General features: G+C 48.2%; 1 protein-coding gene across 3 annotated transcripts in view; it reads left to right on the plus strand.

Annotated features, from left to right (window-relative positions):
* The first annotated feature begins 12,000 nt into the window (after nucleotides 1-12,000).
* The window catches only part of TNR (tenascin R), a 306,212-nt gene continuing 296,991 nt past the window's right edge, over nucleotides 12,001-21,221 (plus strand). For all 3 annotated transcript variants that reach the window (XM_032778468.2, XM_075067917.1, XM_075067918.1), the window contains exon 1: nucleotides 12,001-12,186. The gene's annotated coding sequence lies outside the window, so the exon portion shown is untranslated. The remainder of the gene's footprint in view (nucleotides 12,187-21,221) is intronic.

Here is a 21,221-nt window from a genome sequence, read left to right on the forward strand (position 1 = left end):
AGCTGTCAAACCTCCCGCTTACCCTCTGGGCAACATCTTTCTGCATCATCAGTACTAAAATCCTGCGGTGTCCTGAAAATCAGGGTTTAATGTAAGATGAAAATAAATAGCACAAGGGAGGCCACATGTATTGCATTGATTCATTTCCCAATTGTCTGGAATACAAACCGCTGAATATGGATTTTCTTGAGACTGCTATGCAAATTCCAGTTAGCTCTAGGAATGAGGGTCCTTTGCAACTGGGGTTTGGACCAGTTTGCTTCAGAATACATTGCATTCTTGTTTGCAGTTCTGCAGAGCTTCTTTAGCCTTGTGAAAAATCCTACCTAGCTAATCATAATGTAGCTTTTTATCCTTATAATTCACATAGTCCTATTATTGTAGTGGGCGTGTGGCTGTCTGCCTGAATTTAGACTAAATCTGCCTTGTTTGTTTTGTAGTGTTAATGCTGGTCATGAATTGTGCCTTAGACAAACAGTACAATGAGCTCTTCGAGCTGAGACTTGTATGCAGATGATGCTAAGGCAGCCAAGGAAACTGGGCCCTTTCCAGACTATTTCATGAGGATTCAGGAAATCTTGGCTTGAGTCAAATATGAGTGGATCTATGGCCTGTGTCACGCAGAGGGTCAGACTCGATCATAATGGTCCTTCCCTCACTCTACGAATCTAAATGAATGCAGGGTTGGAAATGAACAATCCCTTATCTTAAAGATTCTTGCATATTTAGATGTTCTTCAAGTCATCTCAAAGAATCAGTTACCCAGATTTAAAAAAAAAAAAAAAAAATTCGGGCTAGTTTAATGGAGACAAGAGAAAAATATAAACCAATCTGGCCTGGGAGCAAAACTGTGTTCATTTGGCATTTTGGGGTAGTTCTTATTTCAGCACAAAGACAGCTGGTATGCTGAGACCACTGCCTACCGTGCTGACCACAATGGTCTCATTGTTTCCTTGTGCTCTCCCATCTGTCTCATCCATGTATTGTCTTCTGATATTGGACACGAAAATCTTTGAGAGGCACCAACTTTTTGTTCTGACTGGCCAGTGCTTAGCACAATGGGTCCTGGTCTGTGATTAGGTCTCCTAGTCTTCGCTGCAATATGAATAATTATACTAGACTGACCTGTTTTATCAAGTGGAGGGTGATGGGGAGGGGGGGGGGGGAAGGAGAAGAAAGCATTTTGTGCACTATGGCCCTTTTAAAGCCAATGCAAGGCCTGCATTATCCAGCCTGAGGGTAGAATTCACTGGTGTGGATTGTAGTACATGTCTTGAATCTCTGCAAGCTTGAAACATTTGTAAATAAATGCAAGCCAAAAAAACCACACAGTCCTACCTCCCCACCTGCAATGATGTTTCAATCAGCTATGCTGGTTAATGACTTAAAATGCAACAGCTGAAAATTCTATATAGCACATGCTTCTGAGTGCAGAAACTCACTCATGTTGGATATTGTGGAGATGTAACCTCACATACTTACAAAGTAAGGACTCCCTGATCCTACAGTTCCCCCTGTCTCCAGCTGCAGCACTGCTAAAAGCTGCCTAGCACATGCGAGCTAACTGTCCTTGCAGCTGAGCTAAAACCTGTCAGCCTGAGACTTTAGATCAATAACTAAAACATGGATCAGTCTCACTGGTATTACAGCTTTAACCCACTTAGTAGCCAGCCCCCGCCCCCCAATTATAGTTGAGTGCAGGTGGAACTGATCAGTGCAAATAGGGTGAAATTGTGGTTTAAGTGGCCTGGGCCAAGTAGGGAATGATCTGACATAATTTGATACTATCCATAATGGCTGGCCAGTCAAAACCTAGTGGGTCACAATACTCCTTTAAGCCTGGTCTTGAAGTGGTGGCTTACTGGTATAAATGAGACCTGGATCTAAACAGGCTCTGTTGTAAAACTGGAATGAAATCAGTATGTTACACCAAATACATTATTTCAAGGCCTGACTCTCAATTCAAGGGGTGTTTAGACAAGCCTGGGGCATGGTAATGCTGTGTTTCAAAGGGCATTCACATAAGTCTCAGTATTGAAGGTTATAGTGATGTTTGAAAGCCTTTGAATTCCTGCTCGATTTCTGGGCTTTCTTGAAAGGTCAAAACAACCTTACGCTAATTATCCCAACCCCTGCTGACCTGCTATTGTTTCAGCTTCTGGCATTTTAGGAGAAATTATGAAAACTCCACTTATGGCAAAAGCCTTTTAAGAAATTACTCCCACGTCATTTAGAATTTCCTGCTCTAATAATTTCTATTTTATTCCTTCACAAGGACAAGTGACCCAAAGTGGTTTTATTCCCAAGGCTAGCTTGTCAGGTCTGGCTACTGAACATCTCAAGTTCAGCCACACAGAGGCATGGGGGGGGGGAGGGCGGGAGGGGAGAGAAAGGAAGGCTTCTCTTACATGGATTAAAGGGTGGGGCATTGAGTTCAGTTAAGGGCTACTGGTGGCCTTCCTCTTCAGAGGATGTCCTACCTCTGACTAGCGCTTGCAGAATTCACTGAGCTGGGGCAGGGGCTCTGTCTCTGTTCAGTGATCCCCTTTGATATGGAATGGTCAGTATAATGATGCTACTTCCTTGGCTCACTAATTTGGAACCTCCCCAGGCCTATAAAGCCATTTTTGTCTCATGGCCCATTCCCGCCAGATGCCACAAGAACCAGTGTCATCAAACCCCAAATGCCGAACCCGTCGAGTTTCACCTGTCTCTGGTGATGACACTTATGTCCACAGCACCATCTAGCAGGGCAGGTTCTGTCTCAGCCTCTCTAAAGTGGGCATTTATTTCCCAGTTCCATTGGCTGCCTTCCTTGCATTGCCTAATTCCTGATTCGCCCTCCCCGCATGCCCTCCCCTCTCAGCACACCTGGCAGCATTTGCTGCTTATTCAGCTGTCAAAGGATAACAGATAATTTGGCAGTTGATTGTAGGGTATTAGATGGATTTAAAGATTTGGGTTTATTGCTTTCACAATTATAGTCAAACCCTCTTAATATCACTACTGGTTTTATAACACGCTCCCTCTTATTATCCACAAATCTTCAATTCCCTGAGCACGTACAATTTCATAGGCGGCAACTCTGGTGATTGTTGACTCTTCTTGGCATTCCAGCTTGTCTGTAGCCCCCTGCATGTGACACTGAAAGGGCCTGACAGCATAATGCCAATGTACTTGGCGGATTCTAATAAGCTCTGTCTTTCTGCTGTCATATATCAAACCTTTCTTGAGTAAAATTTATATTCTTCCCCTCTTGTCTCCAGGGCTGGTATGTTCTAGTCACAGACAGGGAGTGCAGGGCTTCGGTGACCGTTACAGGGTTGACTCAGCCTTTTACCATAGAGGCCTGAGAGAAATCAGTCCATATTGGAGCTGCCACCACCACTGGCACCCATTTGTCACAAGGCAAGATGGGCCTTTTAAGAGGTTGAACTTAGCCTCTGCTGTACCTGCCTGGCTCACAGGTTGTGGACTTGAGAGGCCAGGGAACAGGTGATTGAACATGTGAGCAAGAAGTAGACCTGCCAGGGGTTATAAGGGGCAGCCTGAGCTTGGTTCAGCCGAGAGGGGCAGCAGCTCTGGAGAAGAGAATCACACAGCTGAGGGGTGAGCTAAGCACAAGGCCAGAAGGGATGCCTGGAGTTGGGGCTGCAGAAAATCCTGGGGAGTTGGAGAAGGGTCTGCAGGGAGTGGCCCTGCAGATAAGCAGGGTAGTGATGAGTTAGAGGATGGACAGCCCACACTACAGTGTCCCATCATAAAGGGATGGTATGGACACCCCACCCTCCATGAGTGCCACCTGGTGCAGATCACCTCTGTCAGCGCAGGGTAAAGCCATTGTCTGGGCAGGGCTAAGAAAGATCCCACCCACCCCCCTTGAGGGGGCAGCAGAAGGACTGAGCACCAGGGAAAGGTGACGTGACCCCTTGTAGACAGAAGTTGTGAGCACATCCCAGCATCAGCACAGGGCAAAATCCAGGGAGGACAAAAGCTGCTTAACTCAGGGAGGGCAGAAACCCTTTACCAGCCTGGGGGAGGACTTGATTCCCAGAAGGGAAGGGCTGTAATAAGAAGGCTGGCCTGAAGGCTGAATCTCACCTCTCCCATCTGCTGCGGCGAGACAGGCGGCCATCAATGAGAAGGGAAACTGAAGTCCAGACATGTGACAGGATGATGTAATGGGTTCTTTCCTCTTCCCACAGGCTATGGGCTGGGTGGTCTATGAGGAGCACATTCTCCTCCCACTTATGGGCTTTGTCCCCACTAGCAAATGGGATTATGATAGAACATGCCCTGGAGAAGCAGTGTTCCCTAACACAAGGTCAAATGTGGCTTTGCAGTCCATGTGGTGGTGAGCAAACCCTGCTGCAACCGTGAGCCAGGGAAAGCTCCATTGTTGGGGTGATATAAGAGTTTACATTCTTGCTGCCTGTTCTGACACTATCTAGAGGACTTACTGTCTGGGCTCTCAGCTCAGCACTAAACTAACTAGGGAAGGAAATGAAAAGCCTTCTGGAAGGTGGTGACTTACCTGATCTGTGTCCTGTAAGAGAATCCCCCAGCCACCAGTTCTTGCTGTCCTTAAGGCGAAACTTGAGCACTGGGTCTAGTGAAACTGGATGGTTTCATGAAAAGATAAAAGCAACACAGAGATCCTGTTTTCCTTGCACATGTGAAATTTCTGCTTTGCAGTCTTCCCCAGGAAACACTCTAAGAAGCATGAAGCTGACATTCAGCCTATTATGCTTCTTTCTCTGAGGATTTGCTCATTTAGCCTCCCCACCTCCCAAGACACTGTTACCACCCTGCTCCTTCAGTGTTGGAGCTCTCTGGAATACAAGATTTTGGGGGTGAGGGGGGAGCTTGCTGGTTACAATTAAGGCTGGTGGAAGCCAGAGTGGGGCTGTAGACAGGCTGCTGGGGTCTGAGCTGCTGGATCAGCAGCTCAATCTAGCATGCAGAGACTTCAGGATGTGAATTGTAGGCTGGTTGTGAGCATCCCATGCTTGGCGCTACAGCAGCAAAGCATTGTAAGGCACCCAAGGATGTAGGGCAAGTGGTGGCCAACCCCTCACTGGCTGGGTTTGCACCCTGAATGTCATAAGAGTCAATAAGTGCTTAGACCTGGGGCTTGGCACTTCCTTCTGGGGCAAATTGCTTGTAGCTGTTTTGCTACAGCTTGGACCTACAGCATCACAATGCAAAGGTGGTCATGCTGGTCCCCACTAAGCCACTACCAGATATCCTCACTGTTCCCCAGCTCAGACTGCTATGTGGTGACAGAGAATCATAGAGATATAAGGCCGGAAGGGACCTTAAGAGGTTATCTAGTCAAGTCCTCTGTTTCTGAGGCAGGACCAAGTAAACCTAGACTATCCTTGATAAATTTGTCTAACCTATTATTAAGCCTCTGGTGATGGGGATCCTACAACCTGCCTTGGAAGCCAAATCTAGAGTTAACTATCTTCAGAGTTAAATCTTTTTCTAATGTCTAACCTACATCTCCCTTGCTGCAGATTAAGCCCGTTGCTTCTTGTCCTACCTTCAGTTGGTCAGTCAATTTAATCTGTCCTTTTTATAACAACCCATAACATATTTGAAGACTTACCAGGTCCCACCTCAGTTGTCTTTTCTCAGCACTAAACGTGCCCAGTTTTTATAACCTTTCCTCACAGGTCGGGTTTTCTAAACCTCTTATTTTTTTTGCTGTCCCTGGACTCTCTCTCCAATTTGTCCACATCTTTCCTAAAGTGTGGTGCCCAGAACTGGGCACAGTACTCCAGCTGAGGCCTTACCAGTGCCGAGTAGACAGGACAATTATCTCCATGTGACACTCCTGTTATACACCCTGGAATTATAATTATATAACTTATATGTATATATTTTTTGCAGTTGTATCATAGGTCATTGAATCAGCCTCTAGAAGAATGGGCTTTGAATATCCACCTCCTGCTTCATCAAACATCGATCTATGGCATGGAGAGGGCTCAGCAGCATAGGTGGTGTGGAGCCAAACTCTGCATTTACCAAGAGATGCAGGGACCCATCCAGAGATACCTCATAATAATAATACTTAGAATCATACAGACATTAACTAATTATTCACTTCATTCCTGTGGGTGAAGTACTAGCCCCCATGTTGTGATGGTAAAACTGAGGCACTGAAAGGCCCAGGGACTATGATCAACAGTGATTCACTGTTAGGGCTGGGATTGGTACTTGGAATATGATTCCTAGCGCTGTATTTAATCTCCCAAACCATACAGCTTCTCTAGTAGCACATGCTTCAAAGAGAGAAGACAATTTCCTGTGTAGTTTTCAGTATAAGTCTAGGTGTGTGAACTCTTCATGCCAGCAGGGGGAGCTGTTGTTACTGTGTATACATAAAGTGTAATAGATCGCTGGGGTAGAGAGCATGTAACTCACATTGGTGATGCCAGTGTGGTGTTCGGGGCTAAGGTTAGGTTTAGCTGATAGCCATTAAAAGTTGCTTTGACAGGCAGACCATCTTCCTAATCCTAGTCTATCTGAGGCAGACATAGCTGTCCAGTCCAGGAAACATATGGAGCTAAAGGCAGTCTGGATTTCTACAGTAATACAAGCATCTCTGGGACCAGCATACCAGGACATGGGAGAGGCAGGGCTGTGAGTTTTGTGTTCCTCCAGCCCCACTGTCAGCTGTGGGGAGCAGACTGAGCTTCAGGCTAATAGCACAGGGCAAGGCAGAGCCTCAACGTGAAGGGTCCCGCAAGTCTTTGTTCTACGACTAGCCCAGTGTGAAGCCAGGTGACAAGCCGAATCTGACCTGGTTTTCTGTGCTCCTGCGGGATAGATTCAGTATGTCCTTGACAGTAATTGAAATAGATGGAATCAGAATGGATCCACATATCATTCTGTACCTTGGTGAATGGAAACATATGTTTAATTTTCTGCTAATTCAGTCTGGGAGCTCTGGCTCATTCTCTAGTGCACAAATAATGATCAACCCTGGCAAGGGGCCTCCCTGCTTGATATGCGCTGGTTTGTACAGTAGCTTTCTGCTTGAGCTTCCATCTGTGACATTTGAATGGAAAAACACTAGAGCTTGGGTTAGAATCCTCCATGGACATGGGTCTGTGATTCACTGGTTTTTGTGTGTGCCCTGCGTGCTGCATTTCTTACTCCCAAAATAAGGCTGTTCTGCTCGAAAAGTCCTCTGTACCAGCTGAATACAGGGATCTGTTCCTTTAATTCACTAGATGGGAGCCTGTGTGTGAGGGACAAGAGGTGCCAAGTCTGACTGTATGTGTTTGGCCACTGACCACAGTACATGTATTTATGCAGCCACTGCTGTCTACAGAATGGCACCCATCCATTGGATTGAACACTCGTGACCCTCAGCTGTTTGGCTGGGAGCTTCAAGGCTGGCTGTGTCTCTGTCTGTCTGTGGGGGGAAAGCATGTGCTAAGCTAGCTTTATGCACCGTGCCTTGTACCAAGCCCTCCATGCTGGAACATGGCTGAGTGAGCTCATGTGAGAACATCCCTCTTCTCAGCTAGGGGAGCTGCTCATTTCACTGGCTCCTGTTTAACTGCTTATTTTCTAGTCTGGGGCTGGAGGAACATGGTGTCCAGATCCCCATCTTCACAGATCTCTAGAAGGGGCAGCAGAGGCCTCACCTCTCTGCTTCATGCAGCTGGCAGTATTTCAGGATGCCACTTGGACGCACACAGTTGTGACTGGGCAGCTGCCAACCAAGTGACTTCTCTGAGTAAGGAAGTGCTTGCCAAAGCACTGACAGTCAAGTCACAGGTGACTGGGAGCTTGTAACTAGTACTCTAAGCCTCATGGTTGAGCTAAAAGAATTAGCAGCTTTGTTCCATACACTCAGCTCTGCTGGTGGTCTGTGGGAAGTGACTAAGGGTACATCTACATAGCAGCTGCAAGGGCACTTCCTGGCATGAGCAGACATTGTGCCAGCCCTGCTCGTGTTAGTGTATTAAAAATAGCAGTGTGGCCCTGGGTAGCTAGCCCATGCTTGCCCAGTACAAGCCCAACTGACCCTTCTGGGGAGGGCTAGGAGGGCTAGCCTGAGCCTCTACTGCTGTCTGTGGCCATACTGCTATCTTGTACAGAGCTAGTATGTGTCTATCAAGCTGTGCTGGGAATCACCCTCCCAGCTGCCTAGCCTAAGGTTGGCTGCCTCAGTATGCACTCCACCTCTGGTAAAACATAGGGTGTGTTTATACAGGAGCTGTCTGTGTTGGGCACTGCAAAGTCCTCATTAGGAACACAGTATTTTCCAGGCCATTAAAACCTAACTAAGCTCTTTTTAAAATGGCATTGTCAGTACTATTCTAGTAGCACCTAAGGTCCTAGCAGTGCTAGGCACAAGGGTAAGACTGTCTCTGCCACAAAGATCTTACGCTGTAAATGTGTGAGGGAGGAAAATCTCTAATCCCCATCTCTCTGTAATCACTCTAGTCTGGTGAGTTCAGCATGATTAACTTCATTTTGCAGATCAGTTCACTGAGACTAAGGGACTTATTAAAGACCTTGATCATTGGAAGAGCTGGCAATAGAACCCAGGAGTCCTGAGGCCCAGTCCCTGCTCTAACTGCAGACAGCACTCTGTCCATGGGAATTAAAAGTTGGCGTTTTCTGGGGTTAGGGGTGGAAACTGGTTTCCACTGATTCTTCTCCTCATCTGGACAGATGTGGCAGCAGCTGGCTGCTGTGACTGGAAACCTCCCAGCAAACTGAATGAGGAGTTGGACACAAGAGTCTCTGTGATCACTGCTTGTTTTGTGCTCGTGAAGAAGTGACTTGCTTCTTAACTCATTTGCTGGAGTGCTTGCCTAGTGAGACCTGAACTACCTCATTCAGCTGATTGATTCTGCCTTCAACATGATTTTCTTAATTGCCACAGCCACTAGCTGCTGTTCTGTTGCTGTTTGTTTACAGGGCCGCATGCATGAAATCCTCAGGGTCATGTACATTGGGAGCGTTGCAGGGAATTTTCTGTTGCAATGAGGTGTGAAGATGCACAGCAGGCAGCTCGCAGCTGGGCATTGCTGCCAACTGGCCTGTAGTAAAAGCCTCTTTTTCCGACCAACCGAGATGCTTCACCTTGCTATTGGGCAGCCTTGCCTTTCCTCTGGCATACCAGGCCGTATTGGTTACAGAACTGCTAAGGGCCTCAGCTGAGATCCAGGTCCATTGGGCTGGGTGTTTGTGCATATGCATAGTCCCTCCCTGAAGAACTTAGACTCACAAAACAAAGGCTGGGAGAGGAAATAAAGATCAGATGTCCTGCCCCCACAACCCGGTCATAGTGCTGGGGGTGGGGAGGAAAAACAGTTTTCCGATCCTGGGAATTTTTGAGACTTCAAAACTTTTCCCCACTGGGCTGAAACCAAGACATTCTAGAGCTTTTCAAGAAACCACTGACTCCATGGTGGTAGGTAGAGCTCTTGCTTGGGACAGGGGAGACTCACAGTACCTCTATGCCGCATATGAAAACCCACAGTGCCAAGTCTCCAAGCCCAACTCTACAGACTCTGGCTCATGATGCAGAGCTAAAAACAGCAATGAAGATGTTGCAGCTCTGCCTATGGTGACCCTCCTCTCCTCTTCCCCCCCCCGCCGGGCTTTCAGAACCCCTGCTCTCAATGGGGCAGACTTGAGCCTATGTTTGTATATCCCAGGTGAGGTGATCTGATCTGAATTTCCATCCTGCAAGTCAAAACTTGCCCTTTCCCACTGAAAGCTCTGGATTAGACAAAGCGAAATTTTCCAACAGTCTTGCCAAAAAAATCCTAACTAGCTCTCCTACTGGAGGTCAGTGATACAGCATTAGGCTGAGACCCAGGCTCTATCTGTCACCAAACTTCCCTGTCAGGACACTTCCACTGAAACCATTAAACAAAATCCTCCCCCAACTCAGACTTCCTCACTGCAGTTCCTGGACAGGTCAGATCCAAAGCCCACTCAAGTCAATAGAAACTCTACTTTCAATGGGCTTTGGATCAGGCCCCCAAGCAACTCTGGAGATCTCCTTCCTAATGTCAAGGCTCTGTTAGGAAGTGTCCACTCAATGACTGTGCTCTGTAGGATCCCTGAATGACCTTTGGGTGCAGACCATCAGATTTTTTCTTCTCTGGAATCAGTTTCCCTTTTAAAATACTTTCCCATTGTAGAGCATGAAAATTACCATGGTCAGTCTAAAACAGCCAAAAGCCTCTCCTTGATCAGTACCAAAAATGAACTGCTAGACTGAGGGATCAGTGAGGGTTTAAAGTCCAAATTCTCATGTCCACTGGGACAAGATGTGCTTTATCCTGCTGAGAATTTGTTTTCCTGTACTGCAAGCTATTGGTTCTGCAGCTTATTATTAGCCTAGACAAGTGGGTTGGCAGGTGTGTGTGTGAGTGAGGGGGAGATGGGAATCAGAATAATTTTAGGGCCTGATCCATTGAAATCAAATTGACACCAGTGGGCTTTGAATTAGGCCCCCAGTGAGCAATATCTTGGGGATATTTAAAGCTAATCATTTATATTACCTGAAGCCATGGAGTCTCCCAGCTTTTCAATGGCACAAGTTGTGATCCAGCACCAATCAATGTTAATGGTGCTTCCCTTGGCTTCAGTGGGTGCTAGTGCAGGACTCGGCTGCACAGCTAGGTGAATACTGAATTATTTAGGTCACTGGCAGTTCTGAAAATCATATATAATTTGACCTGAAACAACATTTTTTAAGATTTTGAGCATTGTTTAACTTCAGCATTTTGAAAAATAAAATGGAAGGAAACGTCAAACTGAAAAGTCATTTTTGAATGAAAAAATCAAAACACTTAATTTTGAAAACATCAGTGAAACATTTTGACTCCTTGTCTTGGTTTAAAACTCTTTCCCTGCCCTCCCCACCCCCAAACTGGCACGAATTCACAATGTTGGTTGCTGAATGGGGGGCAGGGGGAAAGATTTCTTGTTAAAAGCCTTGGATGGAAAAATTTCACCTAGCTCTACTCCATAGTAGGTTATGAGAGCAGTCGCTAAATGTAAATGGAACTTGAAATGGGGGATGGGAAGGAAAATAAGATGTGAATTTTGGCCCAGGTCACATGGCAGATCAGTGCGGGGGGGCCTGGGTAGGGAATTCACTTGTTCTCGTGTTGCCTTTGGGTACCTTGGGTTCCTAGTCGCCTATTAGCTTTGTGCATTGGTGGGGCTCTACTGGCTGGCCCAGCCAGAGGGGAAGGAGCTACCTGTATCCCGCCCGCCCTCTTGGGCAGCGTCTGAGCAGCTCACGATAATGTATTCTAGCCTCTCAACACCCTTGGGCCGTAGGAGGCTGTATCTCCATTTTACAGATGGGGACCCGCGAGGCAGCTTAAGCAGTTTACCCCAACGTCTCACAGGAAACCTGTGCAAGAGCCAGGACTCCGGGCCAGGTCTCCAAGTCCCAGGCTAGTGATTTAGCGGGAGGGGAGGGTTAATTATAGCTACGAGACGGATCTTGTTCGGCTCGCTCAGGAGCGGGCGTTTGGCGGCAGAGGGACCGGGGACTGGCCGTTCCTAGCGGTGTTCCAGACCCATCACACGGCTGCAGGGAGTCCTGAACGGGCCCTTCCCGAGCCCCCCCTGGCTTGCCGGGGATTTAACCCCCCCCCCATTCCCAGAGTGCCCCTGCAGCTGCCCCCCACCGCTTCCCGGCCCTTGTCCAAACCCAGGCGCTGCCCGTCCCCTCCCCGCGCTGAGGAGACCCACTGGCGCCCAAACCGGAGCCCCCCACCCAGCGCCAGGAGTAGAAGTCCCTGCCCCAGGCTCCCCTCTTGGCGCTGGCTCGGCTGTGGCTGGTGCAGGCTCTCCCCGTGCCCGCTAGGGGGCTGCGTGCGGGGCCAGGCCTGGAGAGGCGGCGGGAGGTGGGCGGGGGGGGCCATGCTGCTGAAATTTAAGCCAGAGCCAGCCACAGCCGAGCCATCGCGGGCGCCCTCCGCCGCAGCCTGCGCTGGGGCTCTGCGCTGCGCGCCGGCAGGCTGAGCAGGGGCGGCCGACTGGAGCTAGGAGCCGCCGATTCCCCAGAGCCCCTGCCGCCGCCGGAGCGCGCCGCCTGACTTGCCGTCCCCGCTCGCCCCCCGGGAGAAGAGGGGCGCGGGAGAGCCGGGACCACGGAGCACCAGAGCCTGGCTGCGGCTGCTGCCGGTAAGTCCGGCGCAGCTGCTCCGGGGCGGCCCCCGCTGGCTTTCAGCACCAAGGAGAGCGCTGCAGGGAGCCGGCCTGGCTGCGTGAGCCGGGCACAGTCCCGGGCAGCCCCGCCTGAGGGTGAGCCGGGGAGCGTATGGGGCCGGGGGGAGGCGAGCCCTGGGCTCCCCACAGGGCTTCCCCCTGGCGGACCAGCCACGCAGCCTGGCCGAAAGGGGATGCCACAAGTGGAGTGTCCCTGCCCGGGGCGGCGCAGGGCGGAGGCTGCTGGGGGTGTTCGCTGAGGATCGGGCCCTCAGTGGCTCGGTGATGGCTAGCGAGGGGCAGCTTTGGCAAGTGGGAGGGCCTGAGGGGGGAGTTGCAAGGCTGGGCGCGCTTCTCTGCAAGGAGCCTCTGCCGCGCCCTCCCTGGGAAAATGTTCCCTCCTGCATGCTAAGGTGGCCGGGCCAGGCCTTCTTTGGACACCAGTTCCTCTGTGGCAGGCTCCTACATGACACGTTCCTTCCTCCTCCTCGGAAGAGCCAGCGGGAGGTGGGGATGCGGGGATAGGTGGCGTGCTCCCCTCTGAGTGTGGGGCACTGGGCTCAGGGAAGTGCCACTTGGAGGTTCCCAGAGCTTGGGGTCATGGAACATCCCACGGTGCTTCTGGGAACCCGGACATTACAACTTGGAGAGCTAAAGTTTGTTTGCTTAAATTCCCCTGCATTTCCCCCTAGATATGGTGCTTTTCCCCCTAACTATCGGGTGCTATTCCTTACACAGCTGCCACCTTCCACCCCAGAACTGGCTGCATATAGGGGCAGCCAAAGGGATTTTTTTTTTTGGCATGTTGTTTGGTGTAAATCAGCAGCTTTCCAGCAAAGTCAGTGGCGCTAAATTGTTTCACATCAGCTGAGGATTTGGCCTGATATTTTGTAAAGCACTCGGGGATCACATCAACCCCCCCAAGGAAGCCAGAACCCCGGTGCAGAAAGTAGAATGAAGGATAGGGTGGATGGGACCCAGGGAAGAAAGACATGGATGCAACTGACAAACCTGGACAAGAAGCACGGAGTGAGCCCTTTGGTGAATTTGTCACTTTTTTTTTCTTCCCGTCTGAATTCTGGCCATTCCAGGGGATGCCTGTGGCTTGACCACCCCTAGAGCCGTTCCTGGAAGTGAGTATGAAGTGCCTGAAATTTCCACTCAGGAAGTTTAGCTGATTTGGTTTCCCTTGCTGTGTAACACAGCTCTCATTTTGCAGGCTTCCTGTAGGTTTCCTGTGGAGGGGGGATGGGGAAGGTTGGGTGAAGCAGAGACTTGGGCGTTTCCAAGGCACAAATTAATTAAATGCTCTCCATTCACAGATACCTGTTACAGCTTCTAACAGGGAGAGGAATGGGGCCCAATGTAAGATGCTTACTGGAGAATCAGAGAGCTTGATCCCAGGTGCTGGGTATTGCAGAGGGCAGGGTTTCAGTCTGGTTTTCTCTTTCTGTTCTCCCCTATGAAAAGTACCTCTCTGCTTAAAGATCTCACGCAAACAGCCTGCAGTAGGGCTGGGGAGAATCAGGCCCAGTATGGTAGAGGACTAGGAAGGTGTACTCTTCCCCTCTGGCGGCTGCACCTTCTTGCACCGCTTTAGACAGAGATCTCCTGTATGTTTAACAGCTGCCTCCCAACCCTATTCAGGGACCATGCATTACGGAGGGATACCTAAGGCCATTTATTTTCAGTTTTTACTGATTCTTTATTTTAACAGAAAAATCCCTGGGTTTTACAAAAGCTGTTGTTTGGGTTTGACTCTTTTTCTGTCTCAAATTTGGACCCCCTCAAGTATAAGAATATATTGGTTATTAAGAATATACAGTACATTACCATGGGTCGCTCTGTTCTGTTAATGTGAGTCTAAGTGTAAATACGATGCTTTTAAACTAAGGCAATGCAGTACGTGTGTATATTTGTAAGTGTACACGCTGCTAATATACAGCTCATTAAAGAAATCACAGCATTAAACTGCTTTTACTTTTCTCTAAATGCTGCTTTTTTGTCCTCCTGTCCCCTAGTATTAACCCAAAAGTTACCCAGCAAACTGTAAAGTTGTGGGGTTTTGGTACTGATTTCCACCCCCTTTTTAACTTTAAATAGTCACTGATAAATATAAAACAGAATTCCAGATGAAAGGAATAACGAACTCTGAAGCTTTTTCTGTTTGTGTGCCAGCTTTCAGGGCTCGACAACGTCTTGCTCTCTGGGAACAAGACAGTTCCCTGTCTGCATTTGCTGGGTAGCTTGCCAGGGTCTGTATTACAAAAGGAATGTCTGTTTTACCCTTGAATTTTTGGACCCCTTTCTGATTGTTTTGTCCCCATGGCTCTTCCAGCACTGGATGGGAACACACATGAGTTCCATTGCTCGGCAGGGAAGCAGCAATTTAATGCATGCATGTAAAGGCTGGGCAAGGACAAACAGACAAGGAAATATAAACTCTGGCGATGGATAAACACTGCAGATAGCTCTGCAGCCTTGGCAGAATGTGGCCTCCAGTCTGTTCATTAGGATGTTCGGGATAAAACACACTGTTCTGTTGAACCAACAAGCCAATTTGCTGCAAAAGATTTGGTGTTCCTGCTCCTAAACTTGTCCTACCTTTGATCCTGGGGCTCAGCACAGGACATAAGTTTCCGGAGCAGATGATCAGCAGAACTGGGAATTAAGTGGTGGATGTAGTGGCCTTCTGAGGTCCATTTGTGTGGTCAACTTGTAAAGAGTTATTTGGGAAGATATGTTCTGTCTGAATTGCTTTAGGGCTGCTCTCCCTTCATGCTGGAGAGCAGCATTTCCCAGCATCATCTACTGTAATCCTGGGCTGGGCATGTGGGCCCATGACTGTGAAGGCTGATGTTGCCCTGTCCAATCCTGCAGTGACCTCCTGGGCCAAGCCCGTTTACTTGTCCTGTGTGATCTTGGTCCCCTGCATAATTGCTGGGAAATAAGAAAGATTTAATCAGAGAAACTGGAAACAAAACGTTGTGAAAGAGTTTTTGGACCCCAGGTCCCCTGCTATAATCTGGTCAAAATCAGCAGCAGATGACACCTCCTTGGTTATCTGGGCAATGAGTTTGGGTGCCTTAGTGCCATTCCTAGTGGTTAGGTCTCCTTATTGCACAAACCACCCTTGTAGCTGGCACCCTACTTGGCAAACTCACCAGAGGTGCTGAACGCTGCGGGTTGAGTGCCTAAAGGCAGTCCCTCCAGGGCAGAGGGGGAGAAGCTTGCCTGGCTGCTACCAGTTGTGTGTACAGGCAGCAGGCTCCAGCACTGCTTTCAGGGAGTTAGTTGCCTTTTCATCAGGGAAGAATTTGCTTTGAAAGAGAAGGACAGCCTGCTACCTGCATTGGCATGTGGGAAAATGGGTTTAATTGCTCGTCCCGTTTCATGCTCACAGTGCCTCGGTTTGCCTTATGGGCAGCACCTCGGCTTCTGAGACAGAAAGGGTGCTTCCTGGTGCAGTGACCCCTCCAGGTAATTAAAGGCCAAATTCTGCAGTGCTTCCTACTAAACTCAGAAGGGCTGCTCTCATGAGTTACACACTCAGTATTGCAGAGAGAGTCACTCATATGACCTATGATGCTGAAATGGGGGTCCCATCCGCTCTTCCTCTGTTTTGGCTATCTCAACAATGTAGTGATGGGGTCTGGGCACAAGCCTGGAGGTGTAAGGGAGAAGACCTAGGCTAGAAAGGGGCTGGGAAGTGGAATACTCAAAGCTCTGAGATCCAGGGCAGAGAAGAAAACTCAGCCCTATCCTGACGCTGTTAGCTACGGATGCTGCTGGCTTTTTGGAGTGCAAAGGAGTATGGACTAGTAGCTAAAGCACCACAGTGGGAGGAAGGACTTTTGGGCTCTGTCTCTCACTTCCTGTGTGACTTTAGGCTAGGCCTTGTAAAGGCCTGATTCTGAACTCTTTCACCACTTTCCGGTGCTGTCCAGAACCTCTGAGAATCAGGCCCTTAATGTCTCTCTGCCCCCAATCTCCCCCTCAATGTGTAGAAAGGGGGCAATGATACCAATCTACCTGCCTCACAAGGGTGTTCATTATGGCTTGTAGAGGGCTTGGCAACCCTTGGATGGAAGGTGCTGTAGAAGTGCAACCATACTATGCTGTGGTTCTTCAGCTAGCAGCACAATGCTGCCTTCCATGTGAGGGGAACTGGGCCAATCCAGATCCCTATGGAAAGGCTCTGTGCTGAGTTTATACTCTAGGGCAGTATACTTACCACTAAAAATCACCCCCTAATCTATGTAGCTATGCCAGTCGAAGCCCTAATCTAGAAGCCTATCCACTAGTATAGTTTATTTTATTTGGGAACTGATATAAGCTACACTAGCACTAGAACTATTTTGCTGATATAAGCTGTGCCTCCTCTAGGAGGATTTGCGGACATAAATATACCAGAAAATCCTGTCTAGTGTAGACAAGCCCCAATTGGATGTTTCAGTGTACTGAAACCTGGACTGTGGTCTCCACACCCAGATGCAACTCTAGCTTTTCCAGAAAAGTTAAATTGCCCAGCCCACTCTGTACCTGGAGTGACCCAAATAAAGTATTCTTGGGGGAGTGATGGTTTTAGATTTTTGTTGTTGTTGTTTTTCACTGTAAAACTTGCATGCCCTTTGAAGTCCAGCCACTCCACCCTCAATCTGCAGCTGTGGCTAACCTCCTTAGGAAATCTCCCATTTGCTTGTTGTGGGTGCAACATTTGGAGGATGGTCACTCAGTTTAGTCCCAAAGTTCTACCCAAACCTGCTACTCCCTCATGCCTGTTCCTTAACCTTTTTCACATCAAAAATAACAGCAGGAAAGGGAGGCTGTGAGAAGAGCAGCTTACAAGGCAGGAAGAAAGCCCACAGCATTCTGTGTCCCGTAGGACTAATGGTTGTGTCCCCAGGTACTGGGTCCTCTATTTGGGCCCATTGTAGGGAGAGGAGGATGTTTATGGATTATTGTTCAAAGTGAACTCAGCAATGGTGAGAGATACCATCGTGAGCCCTGGAGAACAAAGTCCACCTGAGACCTTGCCCCACGAACAAGTTGTACCACAGACTCCTATAGTGAAAGCAGTGCAGCCTCTGTAGTGTGGATGCTGTTATATGGGTCTAAATGTGCTTATACTGGTATAGCTGTTCCCTAATGGGAAAGGGACTAAGCTATACTGGTATAATGCACGTTTTATTAGTGTAACAGTGTCTACCCTAGGGCTTATGCCAGTCTAACTAGATCAGTAAACTATCACACCCCTAAGCCGAATCATCATACCAGCACAAAATCTATGCATGGTCCAGGCCTCACTTCAGTCCCCAGACCATCTACAGAGCAGGCAAGGGGAGTGCAAGGGTTCCTTCTGCTAAGATGTCTCAATCTCCACTGCCACAAAGGTCTTTCTCCCCAGGTCACTCAATTCTTGGCCTGTTGTCTGGGAATGGCCAACAAGGGTGTGAATTAGAACCAGCTGCCATGGAGGGTGTGAGTTCCTTGCACACAGGCCACTGTAGGGTAAGAACTTCACTCCCCTCTGCTCTGGGGCAGGTGACCTAGAAATGAAGGGGCTCTATGACTGATCTGAAGTTCTCTTGCTGCATTTGTGTCTGAATCTTTCTTGACTACATAGCAAAATGCAATAAACACAGTGCGAGAGGAATCATTAGCAGTGTAACTATGCAGGGTATAAAGCAGGGCTTGGAGCATATTATATAAGCAAACATTAAGTAATCATAAATTAGATGGGGGAAGAAGTCAATTAATTGATGAAACTGCCCAAGCAGAAGAGAGAGGAACCCGGCACGCAGGAGCTGAGACACTGTGTGACGTGATACAGTCTTCATTTGTAATCCCTTTTTTCTTTAATTGTGTCTGTAATGAGAAATTAAATGTCAGCTTCATTGGATGCTGCTTCCCCAAAGAGAGAACACACGTGCCTAGTCACAATGGGATAGTGGTTACAGGTGTAGCTGCATTGGTGGACACTCCTAGAGTGACACGATTTACAGTGGTGCAGTGTGATTTAGCCTGCTCGGGGATTGAGCTCTTATCACTCCGGTAGTGGAAAGCCCCCAGTATGACATGCCATTCACTGGCACAGTGTGACTGGCACAGATGCCAATGACCTCAGGTGTGGCTTGCACTGCTGCAGCTATGCCCGTGGCTAAAATCCCAGTATAGATAAGGCTGGAATCGGGTGGGATCAGCATGACTCTCGCGCACCACTATCCCATATCCCAACATCTCCACAATGGCTTTAACTGGGCATGTGGGGCCTAACTCTGCTGTGGAGCTAGCTGGAAGTGATCACTAAGCTTGTTGTCTCTTACGAACTTGAAAGGTGAAGGGATGGTGATCAGCACTCCCCCAAGGACAGTAGAGAATCCACTCACCTGATAATAGAATTGGAATCACATCATCCCCAAACTACGCAGCGTTAGCTGCTATGCTGTCATATGTCAGGCAGAATTCACTAGAAGCTCAAACTATTTAAATAAGCCAAGGTAGTGGATCATTGTCTTTCCTCTAGTCCCCCTGTTGGAAGGTACATGGAGAGAATAAAAGGACAAAGGGAGATATTGTTTTCTCTGACACATGATCCATCCATGTCTGATAGATTCTAGCAGAGACAGAAGCAATTCAGTCTCTTACAGTAGCACAATTCCCTCACAATCTACCATTCTAGCTTCACTTTCGGTAATTATGTCCTCCTGCATAGTTGCCATTTGTACCTATTGCTCTATAATTGTTTTCTTCTGATAGTCTCTCACATGACTTCCCTTTTACATAGGAATGCCCTGACTTAAAGCAATCTGATGGTGTCCAGTACAATCGAATTTGACCTCTAGTTAAAGACTCTCTACACAGCCCCTAACTTTTGTTGGCCCCATGAGTGGTCGTTTCGATCAGCTTACACTGCAACTTAAGAACCCTTTGACTATCCTGCTTGAGGGATGACCTTCTGTCTCATTTCAAGACAAACTAAGGAGTCCAGGCCATAGGGTTGTCCCTACAAAGGTGGGAGTGAGTCACATAGAGCAGTGCAGACATAGCATTAAACACATGCAAAAGTGGTCTGATATATACGTAAAACTCTATGAAAAAACTCACTATAGGCCACGATGCCTCCTGCTAAGTCTCTTCACTTGCAGTGTGGCTGTTCAGCATGTAGGAACCTGTGTGAGATTAGCTGGTCACCTCAAGGAGTGACCAAGCTGCACCAGGTTAGAGCTGTCTGCTGTTGTGCTGTCTTATCAGTCCATCACCATAGACCTGAGCAGTTGGTGACCTGTGGGCCCCTTCATTCAGTGGAAGGGCACTTGCAATACACGAGATACTAATCTGACTATGAGCAATTGCCCTGTTGGTGGGAATCCCATTACTGTCGTATATATAAATAATGCATTAATAGTTCAGTTTCTGTGCATTAAGGTGCAACAGAAGTAGTGTTGTCCAGCAGCAAAGTGATTGGTCTTTGCCACTGCCCAAAAGATCTTGAGCTCCAGGACCTTACCCCTGGAACCTGGCTAACTGCAGAAGAGGAGTACTTGCCCAGAAAAAGTTTATCCTACTTGAGTTTATCCATGTAGCACTGGGAAAGAGAGAGGTCAGTTAATTCCCCATGAAGCCAGCCTTCTCCTGTCAGCTCCGGAGATATGCCTGAGTTTATCATGCTTTGGCTTGAGTCCCAGTCAGAACGCAGGCATGTTGAGGCTCATGCTTCCATACTTAGCTTGGCATAACAAGGGGCAGTTTAAGGCAAGATATGCAGGATCTGGGTCCCATGATCAGAGGAGTCCTGGATGGAGCAGTGAGTCTGAGGAAAAGTAGTAGGTGGCACTGTAGGGCATAGCTGATCACGTCCAACTGTCTGATGGGGTGTCGGGTGGGGTGGTGCTGCCTCTTGGGGAAGGAAGATGGGACCTCATCTGGTGGGCTGAGAGGAAGTTTCTCTAGTGAGAGTTGTGTAGCTGGAATTTGAGGCAAAACATTGACACCACATCCCTTTGTGAGCCCCAGGGGGAAGAGAGGCAATTTTCCAGGGGCTCAAAGGCACCAAATTCTAAATAAGAAAAGTTTCATTAGAAGTTATGAGAAACCTTTGATCCCTGTCAATGCAGGAGACAGCAAACTTCAGGGTTAAGATGTTTCCAAACCTCAGCTGTATCTTCTCTTTGAAATACATAAGGCACATCAAGTATCAGAGGGGTAGCCGTGTTAGTCTGGATCTGTAAAAGCAGCAAAGAATCCTGTGGCATCTTATAGACTATGACAGCGAACGTTTGGAGCAATGAGCTTTCGTGAGAATAAGCCACACTTCGTCAGATGCATGTACGGAGTAAATTCCTAGGGCAGGTAATTAATCTTCAATGCAATCTTAAGAATAACTAGGAGGTTAGTTCAATCAGGGAGGATAGGCCTCTTTCTAAAGTTGAGGTGGAAAAACCAAGAGGAGAAACTGGTTTGGGTAGTTGCAAGTCCATCACAGTCTTGTGTTAATCACGAGCTGAAGGTTCACATTTGCAGATGAACCTGAAGCTCAGCCAGTTCTCTTTGAATCGGTCCTTGAAATTTTTTTGCTGTAGGATGGCCACCTAATGTCTGCCTATTGTGCAGAGAGTTAAGTGTCTCCTAACGTTTTTGTATAGCCTTTCCAATCATCGAGTGGCCATTATCCTTTCTGTAGAACTGTCTCATTGGCCGATGTACAGCAGAGGGGCATGCAGCATAAGGCGTATATTACATGGTAGGAACGTGCAGGGAATGAACAGTGATGTGGTGGCGATCTGTTTAAGGTTGGGTCACTCTGAGGGTCGCCGGTGTAAAGATAGTGGCAGATTGGCACAAAAAAGGTTTGGTCAGGATTGGTTCCTGAGCAATGTTACTAGGTTGGTGGCAGACGGTGAGGTATGTTCAGGTTGGCATTGCTCTGTGACCGAGGACTGGCCTGCGACACTATCCAATTGCCGTGTGAAGTGTGGATCACCATTGTCCAGGATGGGTTGTGAAATTAC

The sequence above is a fragment of the Chelonoidis abingdonii genome, chromosome 7 (assembly GCF_003597395.2).
Source record: "Chelonoidis abingdonii isolate Lonesome George chromosome 7, CheloAbing_2.0, whole genome shotgun sequence".
Taxonomy (NCBI): Eukaryota; Metazoa; Chordata; order Testudines; family Testudinidae; genus Chelonoidis; species Chelonoidis abingdonii.